The following is an 18,629-nucleotide window of genomic DNA, read 5'->3' as shown; positions in this document are numbered from 1 at the left end:
TAGATAATAAAATCCTGGCCCGGGTTAGACTCAAGGGGTTCTGACACCCACCTGGTGGTTATTTCCCTAGTGTCCAGGAGTATAATTGAATGTAGTGGGCGGAAGCCCCAGACTGGTTCTTAAGCTTGTTGGATAAGAGCAATCTTAATGAGGAATGCTAAGCAAAAGCCACTGAAACAGCTTTCCATTCCCATCTCTCTTTCCTGGGACTGCATTTCTCATCCCCCCAGCTGTTTGGAGTGCTGGAGGCCAACAATGGAAAGCTGGGCTTTATCTTTTCAACAGTTGGGCCACTCCTTCTTCCCATAGGAGCCTGATCTAATGCTCTATGAGAAGGATAGAAAGGCTGGCTCCTTAGTCCCATTTCTGACAACTCTGCCCTTGACAATCCTAGCTTCACAGCTGTGAGATTAGCTGACTGCTTGGAGATGCCCACCTTCTCTCTCTCTGCTTAGTCCTACTTCTCTTACTATTCCATAGATTTTAATCCCAAGGACACTCCCCAGTTAGCTGTGTGAATGCAAATCTCAGTCTTCTCTGAGCTTCCCAGGATTAATGACATCATCATTTCCCTCTTCAAAATAAAACAATTGTGGGACTTGCCCAGCAAAATAAACTTTGGCTAGGACAACTCATCCAAGATTATAGGTATACTAAATGATCATTTGTCTTTGGCTTTCTTAATATGAAAATTGCCTTGATTTAGTGAAATCAAGACAATTTCACTTTGTGATCTTAGGAAATGAGTAAGATGATTCCTTGGTGTGGGCTCAGCCTAGCATTCCTATCAGAATGTAGCATCAAGAGATTCAAGGTGATGGCATGGTTCTTTCTTTGGGTGGAGTTGCCCCTCCACGTTCCCGTGCTGAGGAGCTCAGCCACCCACCGAGCGTAAAGGAGCCTTCTGTTGCAAACTGCTGCAAACCTCTGTTGAAATCCCTCAGACCAGAAATGAATACCTCTTTTTTTTTCTGCTAGAGGGTAATTTGAGCAAATTTTTGTTTTTGTAATAGTGAATCTGAAACAATTTTCACCTCTTATTTTGATATTTTGAAGTAAACTTATATTTTAAGTGTTAGGGTTGAAATTGGCTTTTATCTGTTACTGTTAGAAGGCTATACAGCAACTATATTTAGGGCATAAAACCTCAGATAAATGGGGAAAAGAAATAATATTTACTGAGTGTCTATTATGCATCCATACTCTGTTTGGCTAATCCAAATGCATTATTTAATTTAATCTTCACAAACATTATATATCATAGGTATAATTCCTGTACTATATAAAGGTGAGAGGTAAAATGAGTTAGCAAAGTCATACAACTAATAAGCTAAATAATGAACATTAGAACCCATGTCTTCAATCCAAGTGCAAAGCTCTTCCCGCAGCTTATTTGGCTTTATTCTTTGTAACTAAATCCCATTTATTCTCACGTCTTAAAAATTACATCATGCTCATCTGTAATATTGTGATTTTACAGAGAAAATTGGGCTCTATTGAAATTTTATTTCATTTATCAGAAACCACTGAGAAATTTGTGAGATAATGAGAAAAAATTCTATCTTTTGCATCTGAAAGCTGCAAACTATATTATGGACCTTTTTCATTATTTGGTCTGTACTTGGAAAGTAGTTTCACTTGTGTGGAATGAGAATTTTGTTTTGAAAACATAATTGATTGTGTGGCTGGATACAGTTGTTCACATCAATAATCCCAGCACTTTGGGAGACTGAGGTGGGCAGATCACCTGAGGTCAGGAGCTCGAGACCAGCTTGGCCAACATGGTGAAACTCCATCTCTACTAAAAAAACACACAAAAATTAGCTGGACATGGTGGCATGCACCTGTAATCCCAGCTGCTTGGGAAGCTGAGGCATAAGCTTCAACACAGGAGGTGGACGTTGTGGTAAGCTGAGATCACACCACTGCCATCCAGCCTGGGCAACAGAGTAAGACTTTGTCTCAAAAAGATGTACATATTATATATATAAATTATATATATATGTATATATATAGTTTATTGTGTCGTGTTTGTGTGTGTGTATGTGTGCATTTGTACTTGAGTGTGTGCTTAACTTATATGGCATAGATTTTGCTTCCTGAAAGTAAATTAAATTAATGGATAATTAGAGTAATTTTGAAATATCTCATATACTTGGAAAATGATTATCTCCTCATTTTGCCAATGATGTTAAAGGACACCAAGGCAAAACAATGATTTTTCTAAATGAATGTGAAACCAAGGACAATGACTGTCCCAGACAATGAAATTCTAGGAGGAAGGGCTGCACTTTTCTTCCTGTGGTTTTCTATATGCTAAATATAGTTGATCCTATCCTTGATTGAATGGTAATGAAAGGAATAATGTTAAGAAGTAAACCCTTCTGCTTTATCATTTTGGTTACAAAAACCCCTTCTGAGAGAGTTAGCAGCGTGTAATCTCTAGATAATAAAATAAATAGCTGGGAAGAGATGAGCAATTCTAGAAAGTATGGAGAAGTAATTAAGCACATAGCTCCTCCCCTCTGGAGGGGAAAACCAGGGAGTTCAACACATCACTCACATCAGTAGACCCAGAGAAGATCCACTTTGGTTCGAGGGCTGAAGCGGTGTCTCTTGGATACACTGGACTGTTGTCAATGAGATCACATTTCTGCATATTGTTATCATTGCTTTATTTTAGTATCTTAGGGTCAGTGTGTTTTTATGTGGGAAAACCCTAGGTTACCCACTAGAGTCTCTTTTGAGTGGAGGCTGAGCAGAAGAGAAGGAGTTGGGACTGATTCGAGAGGGTTACACAAGAATCTGGACCAGTGCTCCAACAAATGGTTAACCTTACCTGGCATTGTAGCTGTTCTGTAAGTGCAAAACCATTGGTTTAGTTACTAACACAAACACTGCATTTTATATCAGATGAAGGTCGTGATGTCCTGTAGTTAAACTATTGGAGGGATAAGAATTTATTCTTGTGTGTTTACTTTATAATTTTTAAAGTGTTCTGTTTCATTCAATGTCTTGAATGTTTAATGTGACTAATCACTTCTTGCTTTGGAAATGAGCATGTTCTTTGATAAATTGTTCAAGTGTTCAGGCATATAAATTGGAAAGATTTAGATTCTTGACAGTGTGTGTAGCATACCAGCTGATGAAGGGAATCTCAGTATTACATGCCAAGCAGGTTCTGCAGCATTATGTATTTCCAGAAGAACTGGTGAAAATTAGCATAGACTTTGGAAGGTTAGCCTCCTCTTATTTCAAGTATTAAAAGTGTATTTAACTAGAAACAGTTGAGCCATCATTGAACAGGTGAAAACAATTATAAAGATTTACTTTGCACATGCACACCCACCCACAAGCAGTCATAAAATAGTATAAATTTTTCTGAAACGTTTGTGAAGATTTAGGGAAGCCGTTAAAATAACTATAGATGAGAGAGGGTAGGTAGTAAGGCAACATGGCCACCAATAACTTTTACCAGCCAGATCTCTCATTATGTAATTCATAGAGATATGTATAAATTAGCTGTGGTTTATCTAGAGACAGGTGTTATCATTTAAGTTGAACTGAGTACATCACACATTCATAAAAGCCAGATGGATGACATTGCTTATGGGAAGTTTAGTGCCAGTCTATAAAGGCCAGATGGGTGCCGCTTCACGAAAGGGTTTATATTGGCTGGCTGTGGCTGCACTCCAGAGAGTAATGAAATGTTCTCAGTTCTCCAAATAATTCCTCCATTCTTTATCTTCAGTTGTAATTGTCTGCAAGACTTTTCAGGACTGAGACTTACCATTGAATTTGATATAACCTTATACATTCTATATCTAAAGACAGTTGCTCTTTTGGAAGTACAGAGAAAAGATAAGGTACCCAGTAATCACTCATGCCAAAGATCATAAACCAGTCAGATTGTATGACGATTTTACACTGTTTTTCTCTTTCACTTAAAAAACTTTGGAGTTCCCTAGGTGCATCTAAAAATATATCAAAATGTAAAAGAATTTTCTTTGATGGAAATTACCCAAAATCCATTCTCAAAATACATTAGAGAATGTACCTGTATTAACATACAAAATCCCAAAACCTTGTGATGAGTGAAAAATCAAGCCAATGCTTAATGAGACCGAACCGATATTCCATCACTCTGTGGTTCCCTCATAAAATATTGAGTTTCGTGACTTGTTCTCTTTGCTGACTTGGTGGCTGCATTGGTTGTACTCGGTTTCCTAAAGTTTCAGTCTCATAAATTGTTTGTTTGTGGTGTTACATGATGATGTAAAAGTCTAGGCTTACAGCAGACTCTTCGAATTCAAGAGAAAGACATTGCAAGACTTTGTAAATATTCAAATTTATGAATATCACAGTAACGGATTATTTCTCCCATAAAACTTATTATATTCTAAGATCCATAACTTAGATTATTCCACATTCTCTTTTATTTCTTTTTCTAGCACTAGAAACTCCCTCTATTTTGAGGACTATTTTGTCACAGGAAAACAAAATTTATGTCACCTCATGATCTGATCTGCACTATGTTGGAAGAAGTAGAGAATAATAGATGAAAATTGAGTTGTGGATGATTAGGTTAGGAAGCATCATGTCAAAATTTGAGCTGGACGTGACACTTGCATCATGTCCAGCTCAAATTTTCCCCTTCAAAATTACTTATTGTTCATAAAATCAATAATGTTAAATCTGTAAATGCTGAGAGCTTGCCATGTTTTCTAACCTAAGATATATACATATATTTTTGAGAAGGAGTTTTGCTCTGTCGCCAGGCTGGAGTGCAGTGGCTTGATCTCAGCTCACTGCAACCTCCGCTTCCTGGGTTCAAGTGATTCTCCTGCCTCAGCTGGGAGTGTCTGGGACTACAGGCACCTGCCACCATGCTCAGCTAATTTTTGTATTTTTAGTAGAGACGGCATTTCACCATGTTGGCCAGGATGGTCTCAATCTCTTGACCTCATGATCTGCCTGCCTCGGCCTCCCAAAGAACATATCTTTACATGATAAAGCTCTTAAGGCTTTGTTTAATAGGTATCTGGTGCTTAATGTGGCTACGCAGCATTTTAACTAGTGAGAGAAAAAGATAAATCTGTCCCCATGATAGGGGTCTGTATTGCCTTCCAACTTCTCTAGATATTTCAATGTAGCTTCTCTCCATGCAGAATTTGAGGACCTCTGAGCTAAACAACCTGTGGAAAATTCTCTCAAGTTTCAAGTGTCTGGGACCAAGGATTCAGAGTAAACACCATGTGGGTTGTTCAGTAAGAAAGCTCCAACATAAAGGAGAAGTAATTCATTGCCAGACCACACTGCTCAGGGTCCTGCAAGAGTACTGGTGAGTCACATAAACCATCACACTTGTTTCTTCTATTTCTCAGAGATGTGGAGTTTCTTTGCAGGTTGAAATGTTGTAAGATAGTGTTGAAGAGTAAACATGACTCCATTATCACCCGCTATTAGGAAGCAGAATCTGTTGCCCTAGTAGCAATACCTCAGTAATCTTGGCCCACTGAGGTGGGGTCTAAAGCGTGCAGGACTCCAGTCCAATGTTGCCATATTAGCAAGACACAGTTTATCTTAGTGCACAGTGTAAAATAATAGGGTGGGACCAGATCTCTGAGATTATGGAAATCTGATCTTTTTAATGATTCTTCACAGAAGTAAAGCATTGTGAAATGTTAAAAATGTACATGGTCTAAATTCTTTTACAAATTATAGAAGTCAGCAACATAAGTAAAATGTCTTTTAAGGTCATTTATATGGTCTTGTTTCTAATTGTGTAAGTATCTATAACTACTACAATCATATTGTTTTGGGAAATTTTGTATTTAATACTAGGTCCTTAATTGGAATGATAATTTTTTGCTTGCTACGCTTATTACTGATTTTAGTGAGAGTATTATTTCTAAAACTTACAGCAGATTTGGATATACTAGAAAGGGCTCAGAGACATGTAAATAAGTAATTTTAGCATGAAGTTCAGGAGGAATTGTAATAGATTTTTCTTTGTTTTTGTTTTGTTTTATTTTAGTTTGGGGAAGATAAGCCTGTGGTTGTATTAATACTTATTCAAACCTCTAGATAAAATGGCAGTATTTGAAAACCATCAGAATATTTTATCTGTAATAATATGGATATTATCTGGATAATAATCTGGTCCCACCCTATTATTTTACACTGTGCACTAAGTTACACTGTGTCTTGCCAAAATGGCAGCGTTAGACTGGAGTCCTGTACTCTTTACACTCCACCTTGGTGAGCCAAGATTACTGAGGTATTGCTACTAGGGCCACAGATTCTGCATCCTCATAGTGAGTTTGGTAATGGAGCCATGGATATTTAACACCACTTGTACTAGACCTCTAACAGATTATTCTACAGCCCAGGAAGTACTACTGCTGTACCAAGATTAAACAGAGGTAACTACTGCTATACCAAGATTAAAATGAAACGGTTCCTTGACCTTTTTTTGCATGTTTGTATGGACTTTTATTTCTCTAGACTATGTATAATCACAAGGGAAGCCAATTTGTATAATTCCTCCCCCCCCAAATCTGATTTGACCTTTCCTGGATTTCACACAGTCAGAACAAAATTAACCAAATTTCAAGGGCTTACATTTGATTCCAAATACATTACACATTTCCAGATTTTTTCAAATGTTGTAAATACTTATGGCTAATTTGCTTTTGTAACTGAAGCAAATGTATACCACTGATAGTAACACCAAAGGAATACTTTAATTTATTAATTAGAATGTTTATGGCTTATTTAAGGCTGGTGCTTCGACGCAAGCTAAGGCAGTGATCTGTGAATTAGTTTCTGTTTGTGAAGGAAGAATTGCTATGGATATTTAAACAGGATTTAAATGAAAGAGAAAGTTCGCTGGCTAAACCAAAGCATTACAACATTTTAGTGAAGTTTGGATTTTGTTTCACATTCCAAACTCACAAATGAATTTCCCCAAGCATGAAAGGCAGCAGATGAGAAGGCTGAGAAGGCTCAAAAGAATGCAGTCAATGCAAACTCAAGTGCAGCCCTGCTTTCCATAGAGCTGCCACCATTTCACTTTAATCTCTATTTCCTGAGTTCGATCATGATTTCTTTTGTGGTCACCTATAACTAGAAAAGTGAAAAGGATGACAGAGAACTGTTAAGTTGTTCTCTCAATAGTTGCATGAAAGAGCATTCATTTTGGCTCAAGACACTGGAGGAGAACTTGAGGAAGGAACCAAGGCAATTCCTTTTCCACAATTTTGTTCCAAAAAATTTCTCAAGATTGAAATTGATTGAGAAGTCTCAGACTACTTTAGCACTTTGGAAGATGGACTCAACATATAGCCCTGATAGGGTCAATTTCTCATTCTCGGATCTGATCTCATTTAGATCATCTTAACCAGAGATACAGAGAGAGGATGAGAGAAGACCTAGACTAAATCTCTGTTATACCTACAGAATTTCTTTCTTTGATCTTTGGCTTTAAGAAGACTGACAGCTCAGCTCAAACTCAAGTTGGGGTTAGAGAAGCTCTTTAGTAAGCAGGGTATCCGGGACAACACTGCAAATGACAATATGCATTTTTGAAGGCTCCTTGGCCATGCCAACTTTCTGTAATTTTCATTTAATTACTTACCAGTCCCAGCAGCTAATGCTTTTCTTTAGGCTGAAAATGAGTGTTTTGCTGGTGTTGTAATAGAACTTGCACATTAAATCTTTGCAACTGATAGGAAAAAGTATAGCAGATAAGAACAGAGAAACTTACAGGAGTAGGTAGACTTAGTTATTGGGGAATCAAAATACAAAGAAGGAGGGATAACATTGAGCCAGGACAGACGAAGGTTGCCATCCACGTGCTCATTAAATATGACATGGAAAGCACAAGTGACTCCCAGCTGTGTGCTGCCAAGTAAATGATACTACAGGCAGGAGAAATCCTGGATTGCAAAATCACTCCCAAAGATATACACAATAAGAATAAAATTGGTTTGAATTTTCAAAATCTGCTCCCCAGAGATCTGACAAATATGATGGCTTTATAAAAGTTATTCAATTATATTATATAATTACAGTATAATTAATATGGCAGAACTTAGAAAATGATTATACATCTGTGCATTGCTTAATGACAGGTACATTCTGAGAAATGTGTTGTTATTTTGGATATGTGTAAAATTTTGTCGTTGTGCAAACATCATAGGGTGTATTTACAAAAACCTAGGAGTATAGCCTACTTTACACCTAGGCTATATGGGATAGCTTATTGCTCCTAGGCTACAAACCTGTATAGTACAGCATGTGCCTGTACTGTATACTGTGGGCGATCGTAACACAATCATGAGGATTTGTGTTACTGAACATATCTAAACATAGAAAAGTACAGTGAAATATGGTATAAAAGATTAAAAATGGCATATTTGTATAGGGCACTTATGAGTAGCACTTGAAGGACTACAACATTTTTACCTTATAAACTTTAATTTTTTCAAAGCTTTTTGACTCTTGTAATAACACAGCTTAAAACACAAGCACATTGTACAGCTGTAATAATATTTTCTATCTTTATAAGTTTTTTTCTATTTTTACAACCATTATTTTTTACTTTATAGATGTTTTTGTTAAAAAAAAAAGACATAAGCACACATGTTAGCCTAGTGTCAGGGTCATCAATATCACTGTCTCCCCTGCTCCACATCTTGTCTCACTGGAAGGTCTTCAGGGGCAATAACATGCATGGAGGGGTCCTCTCCTATGATAACTACACCTTCTTCTGGAATACTCCTGAAGGACCTGCCTGAGGCTGTTTTACAGTTAACTTTTTTTTTAATAGGCAGAAGAAGTATACTCTAAAATAATGATAATAGAATAGTATTGCAAATATGTAAACCAGTAACACCGTCATTATCAAGTATTATGTACATAACTACTGTACATATTTGTATATGCTAAGACTTTTATTTGATTGGCAGTGTGGTAGATTTGTTTCCATCAGCATCACCACAAACATGTGAGTAATGAATTGCACTGACACTAGGTGATAGGAAATTTTCAGCTCCATTATAATCTTAATAGTCTATGTGTTCCATCATTGAAATGTCATTATGAGGCACATGATTGTATTCTTTTTGGTGAATTAATGCAACTTATAAAAAATGCATCTGGAAGAACAAAATTCATGAATATCAGTCTTAGATGTATAGCTCTTTTCATCTCTGGTTCTCCAGAAAATGGAGCCTTTGAGAAAGCTTACATACTCAGGCTTTATTGGTAAATACAATCTCAGGGAGGCAGGAATGAAGGGGAAAAGCAAGGCACGAAGGAGGAGTTGCAAACACAGGTACATAGCAAGCTGGCCATAGTGTTAGCAGAAAAGTAGCTGATTGCTTGGTTCGGTGCAGTATTTTCTAGGCAGTTGTTGCCCTAGAGTAGTCCCTTAGAGCAAAGGCGGGCAACGTTTTTCTGGAACGCATCATAAAGCAAATACATCAGTCTTTGCAGGGCATATGTTTTTCATCACAATTAGTTAATTCAGCTACTATAGCAGTCATAGACAATAAGTAAATACATGGGTATGGGTGGGTTCCAATAAAACTTTATTTATAAAAATAGGAGGGGCTCCAGATTGGCCCTGTAGCAGTTGTTTGATAATCCCTGTCCTAGAGAGAAAAGGAGAAAAATTTATTTGCTTTTCCTTCTTGTCTCTCCTCTCTCACTGGCCAAAGTTCACCCAATGAGGCATTATACTTTTGGATTTTGTTATTTGCTCCTCCAGAAAAATCACTTAGGAAACAGATCACACATACCACAGTGTAGGGCATCATTTAAGCCTGGAAGTGTTGAGGAATTGTAGATTTATAGGTCCTTTCAGTTTGGACCTGGTGCCAAGAGCCAATGTTGCTGCCACTGCTGTAGCAGAGACTGAGATGCTGATAGTGTGGGGACTAGGGACAATGGTGATGGCTCAGGTTGTCCACTAGAACAAGCAGCCACAGGCTGGAGACTGGGACCTTGGTGGGGCTGATCCCATCTGGGGAACTGCCTGAACTGGATCTGATAATGCATCCCATTCAAATAAGGACTAAAATGCTCTACACAGGAAATACAAGTGACAACAGCAGATTGAAACACATCTGGCCTGTCCTTTGCTGAAAAGTTGTTAAATTACCACCACTGTAAGACCATGAAAGGCATTCTCTGGAAAATTGCTAAAGGTATTTTCCTCATTTCTTAATGACTGAGCCTTAAATTGATACTGAGAAGATTGGGATGTAAGCAACATTTAGGGATAAGACCCACAAAAACATAGCTGTTCTCCCCAGGTGACCCTTTGGGCTGCTACAATCAGCAGAATGGGCTGCTATAATCAGCTGGTGAGATGGCCACAGGAGATATGGCCCTATGAGTCACACAGCAGTAGGCCAAACCTAGGGCATTGGAGTCAGAGAGTGTATTAGTCTATTTGCACACTGCTGATAAAGACACACCAGAGACAGGGTAATTTATAAACAAAAAGAGGTTTAATGGACTCACAGTTTCACATGGCTGGGGAGGCCTCACAATCATGGTGGAAGCTGAAAGGCAGGTCTTACATGGTGGCAGACAAGGGCCAATGAGAGGCAAGTGAAAGAGTTTTCCGTTTATAAAACCATCAGATCTCATGAGACTTACTCACTAACATGAGAACAGTATGGGGGAAGCACCCCTGTGATTCAATTATCTCCTACTAAGTCCCTCCCACAACACATGGGAATTATGGTAGCTACAATTCAAGATGAGATTTGGGCAGGGACACACCAAACCATGTCAGAGAACATGGGTTCAAATCTTGGTTTCAGCTCAAGTAGAGTGACTCAGGTCAAACTCATCCCCCTCTGAGTCCATTTCCTTCTTTATAAAGTACAAAAGTAATACCTATTGCTGTGAGGATTAAATGGGGCAGTATGTAAACTGGCAGAGTGCCTGGCACACATGGGCATTTAATAAATTGTAACTATTAGCCACGTTGTGTGTATCCCTAGAGAGGTAGCTTCCTGTGGGTGACACGGTTGATTTCTACTGCCATCTTTACCATGTACTATTGTCAATATGCATGGGTGACTTCATCTCTATGAACCTCAATTTTTCCATCTGTCAAATGAGCATATTTTATGTCCAACTATACGATTTCGTTGAGAGTAGAAATGACTTAATATGCATATGAAATACCTAGTACAGTGTTTGAAATGTAGGCATTAACTCAGTAGTAGCTACTATTATTACAATTTTAATTCATAATTCATCTCATACAGAAGCGTAATCTAACAAATAAAATCAATTGCTGTGTGGTGTCTGTTGCCTCTTTATAGAAAGATTTAGAGATGAGTAGTGACAAAATGGCTAAGTATATGAATGCATTCCTTTTTTATTTCAATCTTAGAGTTGTTTGTTAATGTCAGTACTGTCACGAGCATTGTGCAGTGGGCTAAACTGAGCAGTTTGAACAACGCAGGCTCTGACCTCTAGTAGCTGTCGTGTGATGCTGTGATAGTAGGAAGCAGAATGAAAGCTCTGCTTTTTTTGTGCACCAACTAACTCTCAAATACTCTACTGGTGCTTTACATATAGTTAATCACTACAACACGTTCTAAGGGTCAACAATCTTCTTATCATTTCCACTTTATGGATGCTTGGAGAGTTTATGTAATGTCCCCAGGACCATGGAGCCGTGCTGACCCAGCTGAGATCCTGGTTGTTCTGGTTCCAAAGCCCTTGCCATTTAACTGCTGCATCCTGAGTCCCTGAATGGAAATAGAAGTCACAACATTTCCAGCTCTGTCTGGGCCATAATCTCAGTTGGTGAGCTGAGAACATTATACTGATTTCCATGCCTCAGTTTCTTCATCTCTCTAGGTCTACAGTTCTGTATGCACGGATTAAAAGAAGTGAACATAATGATAATGAGAAGTGCATGTGTGACTGGGAATGCGGGGAATCTGATATTTTTGGAGAGAGGGAATAGGGAAGGTACATGCCCTTGCTTCTAATCCTTGCCCCTGTAGCTTGAGGCACGTATGCCTTCGGTGGGAAGACATGCTCAAGCTCTTAAAACATAGCCAAGTTACATTACTCCAGTCCCTCTCCATCTCAGTTCAGGTGAAAGGCTCCTCCAATGGCCCATCAGGGGCTTGCCCGATCTCGCCGTTGCCCTTTCTCTCACAGACCTTGCCTGTGCTGCCCTTACTCTCTCTGCCCCACGATACTGACCTCCTACTGGTCCTGCAACACACCAGGCACACTCCTGGCTCAGACCATTACACTTGCTGGTTCTCCCTGCCTGAACAGCCTCAAAGCTGGGCCCCTGACCTTCTTGGGGTCTTTGATGAAATGATATTTTTCTCCACAAGGCCTTCCCTGACCACATGCTTAAAATCACAAATCCCTTCTTCCCCAGCAATCTCTGTATCACCCCTGCTTTATTGTCTCCATAGCACTTATCACCATTAAACATACTGTAGCTTTTACTTTTATATTTTTATCAATTACCTGTCTTCCCTCCTGTAGAGAGGCAGAAACATGTCTCTATTGATCACTGCTAAATGTCCCTGACTTGAACAATCCTAGCACATATTAAATGAGTGAATAATCAACATTGGAAGAATATAGACTAAAGTCAGGTAGCCTTGTATATGTACATGTATCACTTATAGAAATAAACTAAAAGTTCACTAGTTAACTTTGCAAGATAACATTTACCTCAATTACCATCAGTCTGTAATGTATATCCAAATTTTGAATGAAGGATGAAAATACTGTTTAGAAGAATGACAAATTAAGAATTATCTGCAGATTTCAGTTTTTCTGCCAACAATGCTTAAAACCAATTATAATTTATGTGTAAGCAAATGCTTAAAATTCCGAGTTTACACATTCTGTGGAAGTTCTATATCATGGATATCAAAATCATTAAAACATCTTCAAAACTAATTAGCATATAATGTAGACGTACCAAAAAAAAGTAACCCATTAAAACATTTTCTACTTAAATTGAATTATAATAATCTTGACTGGTTGCTGAAACCAGTATTGGGAAACTACCTTGTTATGATTTCTAGTGGGACCCGTGATTATTTTAACCAGTGCTTCCAAACTTTTAATATGTAATAATATATAAGTTACCTCAGTTCTTGTTAAAATGCGGATTATAATTCAGTAGATCTGGGGTAGGACCTGAGATTCTCCATACCATAAAGTCATACAGGTGATACAGATGCTAGTGTTTAGACCATCTGAAGTGAAGTGGAGCCAAATGTCGAGTACATCTGCCGTCTCTTAATACACACACACGCGCGCGCACACACACACACACACACACTTTTTAGATATGAGGTCTCGTTTTGTTGCCCAGGCTAGAGTACAGTGGCATAGGCATAGCTCACTGCAGCCTTGAACTGCTGAGCTCAAGTGATCTTCTCACCTCAGCCTCCCCAGTAGCTGGAAATACAGGCATGCCTACTATGCCCAGCTAATTTTTTTTTAGAGATGCGGTTCTTTCTATGTTGTCCAGGCTAATCTTAAACTCTTGGGCTCCAGTGATCCTCCCATCACAGTCTCCCAAAGTGCTCAAATTACAAGTGTGAGCCACCACACCCAGGCCCTTCTCCTAATATTACCATTGTGGGGTCAAATGAAATCAAAATAAGAAAGACATTCTTTCCAGAAGAAGCTTCGTTGATACATTCATTGACCAGCTGACATCACTTAGTGTTGAAAGGAAATAAAAAGAGAAGCTTGCTGTTGCAGACATCACATCAACTGGAAAGATAAGTGGGGAATCAGAATTTAGTAAGACATTCTGACTCTTCTGCAGGAGTAGATGTTGTTTCAGCCGTATCCTAGCCTCAAACAGGGCTTTAATATTTCTAACTGTAATTGCTTTATTTTCTAATAAAACAGCAGAGAGGGAAGAGAACTGTTTTTTTAGAATTTAAAGCAATTATAGTTAGAAATATTAGAGGCAGTGTTTTGCTTGTTGCTCAGGGTGGAGTGACGCAGCAGTGTGATCAGAGCTCCCTGCAGCCTCAAACTCCTGGGCTCAAACAATCCACCTGCCTCAGCCTCCTGAGTAGCTGGGACTACAGGGATACACGCCAACCATGCCTGCTAAAGCACTGAATAATTATAAAACATGCAAGGAAATTGATTAAGGGTGGGGGGCAATCACAGCTTTATTTTTTAATGCAACAAGCTTAGGAATTACACAGAAAAGTCCAGGCACCATGGTTTACTCCTGTAATCCCAGCACTTTGGGAGGCTGAGGCTGGTAGATCACCTGAGGTCAGGAGTTTGAGACCAGCCTGACCAACATGGAGAAACCCTGTCTATACCAAAATTACAAAATTAGCCAGGTGTGGTAGCGCATGCCCGTATCCCAGCTACTCAGGACGCTGGGGCAGGAGAATCGCTTGAACCCAGGACGTTGAGGTTGCAGTAAGCTGAGATCGTGCCATTGCACTGTATCCTGGACTAGATGGGTTCACTGCCAAATTCTACCAGAGGTACAAAGAGGAGCTGGTACCATTCCTTCTGAAACTATTCCAAACAATACAAAAAGAGGGAATACTGTCTAACTCATTTTATGAGATCAACGTCATTCCCATACCAAAACCTGGCAGAGATACAACTATAAAAGAAAATTTCAGGCCAATATCCATGATGTACATTGATGCAAAAATCCTCAATAAAATACTGGCAAACCATATCCAACAGCATATCAAAAAACTTATCCATCACAATCAAGTTGGCTTCATCCCTGGGATGCAAGGCTGATTCAATGTATGCAAATCTATAAACGTAATCCATCACATAAACAGAATCAAAGACAAAAACCACATGATTATCTCAATAGATGCAGAGAAGGCCTTTGACAAAATTCAACAGCCCTTTATGCTAAAAACTCTCAATAAACTAGGTATCGATGGAAGGTATCTCAAAATAATAAGAGCTATTTATGACAAACCCACAGCCCATATCATACTGAATGGGCAAAAACTGGAAGCATTCCCTTTGAAAACCAGCCAAAACAAGGATGTTCTCTCTCACCACTCCTATTCAATATAGTATTGGAAGTTCTGGCCAGGGCAATCAGGCAAGAAAAAGAAATAAAGGGTATTCAATCAGGAAATGAGGAAGTCAAATTATCTCTATTTGCAAATGACATGATTGTATATTTAGAAGACCCCCATTGTCTCAGCCCAAAATCTCCTTAAGCTGATAAGCAACTTCAGCAAAGCGTCAGGATACAAAATCAATGTGCAAAAATCACAAGCATTCCTATACACCAATAACAGACAAACAGGGAGCCAAATCATGAGTAAACTCCCATTCACAATTGCTACAAAGAGAATAAAAAACCTAGGTATACAACTAACAAGGGATGTGAAGAATCTCTTCAAAGAGAACTACAAACCACAGCTCCAGAAAATAAGAGAGGACACAAACAGATGGAAAAGCATCTCATGCTCGTGGTTAGGAAGAATCAATACCATGAAAATGACCATACTTCCCAAAGTAATTTATAGATTCCAAGGCTGTCCCCATTAAACTACCATTGACTTTCTTCACAGAATTGGAAAAAACCATCTTAAGCTTCATATGGAACCAAAAAAGAGTCCGCACAGCCAAGACAATCCTAAGCAAAACAAAAATAAAAACAAAAAACCAAAGCTGGAGGCATCATACTACCAGACTTCAAACTATACTACAAGGCTACAGTAACCAAAACAGCATGGTACTGATACCAAAACAGAGATATAGACCAATGGAACAGAACAAAAGCCCCAGAAATAATGTCACACATCTACAACCATCTGATCTTTGACAAACCTGATGAATATAAGCAATGGGGAAGGGATTCACTCTTTAATAAATGGTGCTGGGAAAACTGGCTAGCCATATGCAGAAAGCCGAAACTGGATCCCTTCTTTATACCTTATACAAAAATTAACTCCAGGTGGATTAAAAATTTAAACATAAGACCTAACACCATAAAAACCCTAGAAGAAAACCTAGGCAATACCATTCAGGAGACATAGGCATGGGCAGGGACTTTATGACTAAAACACCAAAAGCAATGGCAAGAAAAGCCAAAATAGACAAATGGGACCTAACTAAACTTAAGAGCTTCTGCACAGCAAAAGAAACTATTAATAGAATGAAGCAGCAACCAACAGAATGGCAAAAAATTTTTGCAATCTACCCATCTGACAAAGGGCTAATATCCAGGATCTACAAAGAACTTAAACTAATTTACAAGCAAAAAACAAACAATCTCATTAAAAAGTGGGCAAAGGATATGAACAGACACTTCTCAAAAGAAGACACTTATGCAGCCAACAAACATAAAAAAAGCTCATCATCACTGGTCATTAGAAAAATGCAAATCAAAACCACATTGAGATACCATCTCATGCCAGTTAGAATGGTGATCTTTAAAAAATCAGGAGATAACAGATGCTGGAGAGGATGTGAAAAAATAGGAACACTTACACTATTGGTGGGAGCATAAATTAGTTCAACCATTGTGGAAGACAGTGTGGCAATTCTTCAAGGATCTAGAACTAGAAATATCATTTGACCCCGCAATCCCATTACTGGGTATATACCCAAAGCATTATAAATCATTCTATTATAAAGACACATGCACATGTATGTTTATTGTGGCATTGTTCACAATAGCAATGACTTGGAACCAACCCAAATGCACATTAATGATAGACTGAATAAAGAAAATGTGGCACATATACACCATGGAATACTATGCAGCCATAAAAATGATGAGTTCATGTCCTTTGCAAAGACATGGATAAAGCTGGAAACCATCATCCTCAGCAAACTGACTCAAAAACAGAAAATCAAACGCTGTGTATTCTCACTCATAAGTGGGTGTTGAACAATGAGAACACATGGACACAGGGAGGAGAACATCACACACGGGTGCCTGTCATGGGCTGGGAAGCTAGGAGAGGGATAGCAGGCAGTGGGAGTTAGGGGAGGGTTCGCTTAGGATAAATACCTAATGTAGATGACAGGGTGATGAATGCAGCAAACCACCATGGCACCTGTATATCTATGTAACAAACCTGCACGTTCTGCACATGTACCCAAGGACTGAAAGTGTAATAAAGTAAAAAATAATAATAAAATAAAGAAAACCTTAAGAGCATTTTTTTAGGGAATGAATATCATTATCAGAATGTGCCTTTCATTATTTCTTAGCAGCATGCAATAATGGAAAATAATTTCAAAGATCAAAAAATAATTAGAAATCAGAACAATCATTTGAGCCAGATTTGTCTTTGCTTTTGTTTTTAATGGTTCCTGAAGTCTGAAGACTCTGGTTCTTGTCTGTGACTTTGAGAGCTTACCAGATGATTTTGGTCAATTCATTTAACATATACACCTAAATTTTTCATCTATGAAACAAGTATCAATATTTGTTTTGCTTTATTACTTAAGAATTTGAATCACCATGGCACATGCTTACTTCTGTAACAAGCCTACATATCCTGCTCATGTACCCCAGAACTTGAAATAATAATAAATAAAGAATTTGGTGCAAAAGTTAAAAAAAAAAGGAATTACACAGAAAATAACAGAAGCTTGCCTCTTCCTGCCATTGCTCTCATTCAGTATGGTTTATAAAAACTTGGGGAAGAAGGTATATATCAAGTGGCTTTACACACGTAAGGCTCAGTTTTATAGGTGGACTGTGGTTCAAGGGTGGAGTGATCCATCTTGTGGCAGTAATTAAACATCATTGGTCTCCTCCCTGGAAGGAGTTGCATTTGTTTGAAGTGGACAACCAAAACTTCTTTGGTAGTGGTTAGTGACAGCACCCAGAAACCTATTCCCAGCCTGACTCTTGATTGACAGGAAAATATGGGAGGACAGCCATGTAAGATTTGTTTTTCTATGTCTAGAAAGCTCTGTTGCTGAAGGAAATAATTGATCCAAATATGTCCTCACGCTATGTTGACTAGTAGAGCTTTTTTCCACAGGGATTACTTTGATCAGATTACTTTCTGCTTTGTCTTCTGGTCTGGTACATGCTTTTGATTGATTTGGATTAAACCACTGCAGTAAAGAAAGAGGTAAAGTATTACTTTCCTAGCTGCTTCTAGGTTGTATGGCAGCAAAATCATCCTGAGTTACTCTCTTAACTGAATTGTGCAGTCTTATATTCCTCCTTTCTCCATGTCCAGAAAACATCTCTGTTTTCTAATGTAACCAGGATCACATTTGACAGCTCAGGAACTTTTTCTCAGGGTAGAATAACCTCAATCTTCATCTTTCCTTTTTTCCTTTCCTTTCTTTTCTTTTCTTTTCTTTTCTTTTCTTCCCTCCCTCCCTTCCTTTCTTTCTTGTTTCCTTCCTTCCTTCCTTCCTTCCTTCCTTCCTTCCTTCCTTCCTTCCTTCCTTCCTTCCTTCCTTCCTTCCTTCTCTTCCTCTCTCTCTTCTCTTTCACTCTCTTTCTTCCTTCTTTCCCCTCCCCTCCCCTCCTCTCCCCTCCGCTTTCCTCCCCTCCCCTCCCCTCCCCTCCCCTCCCCTTCTCTCTTTCTCCTCTTCTCTCCTCTCCTCCCCTCCCCTCC

General features: G+C 38.7%; 1 long non-coding RNA gene across 1 annotated transcript in view; it reads left to right on the top strand.

The window, feature by feature from the left end:
- Positions 1–5,139: 5,139 nt before the first annotated feature.
- The window catches only part of LOC116528969, a 127,343-nt gene continuing 113,853 nt past the window's right edge, over positions 5,140–18,629 (top strand). The window contains exon 1 of the long non-coding RNA XR_004259312.1: positions 5,140–5,341. This is a non-coding gene — a long non-coding RNA (uncharacterized LOC116528969). The remainder of the gene's footprint in view (positions 5,342–18,629) is intronic.

This window comes from Sapajus apella, unplaced genomic scaffold (genome assembly GCF_009761245.1).
Source record: "Sapajus apella isolate SASKATOON/1434 unplaced genomic scaffold, GSC_monkey_1.0 scaffold61, whole genome shotgun sequence".
Classification (NCBI taxonomy): domain Eukaryota; kingdom Metazoa; phylum Chordata; class Mammalia; order Primates; family Cebidae; genus Sapajus; species Sapajus apella.
The sequence above is the reverse complement of the archived record's forward strand: the minus strand, read 5'-3'. Positions and strand labels throughout refer to the sequence as shown.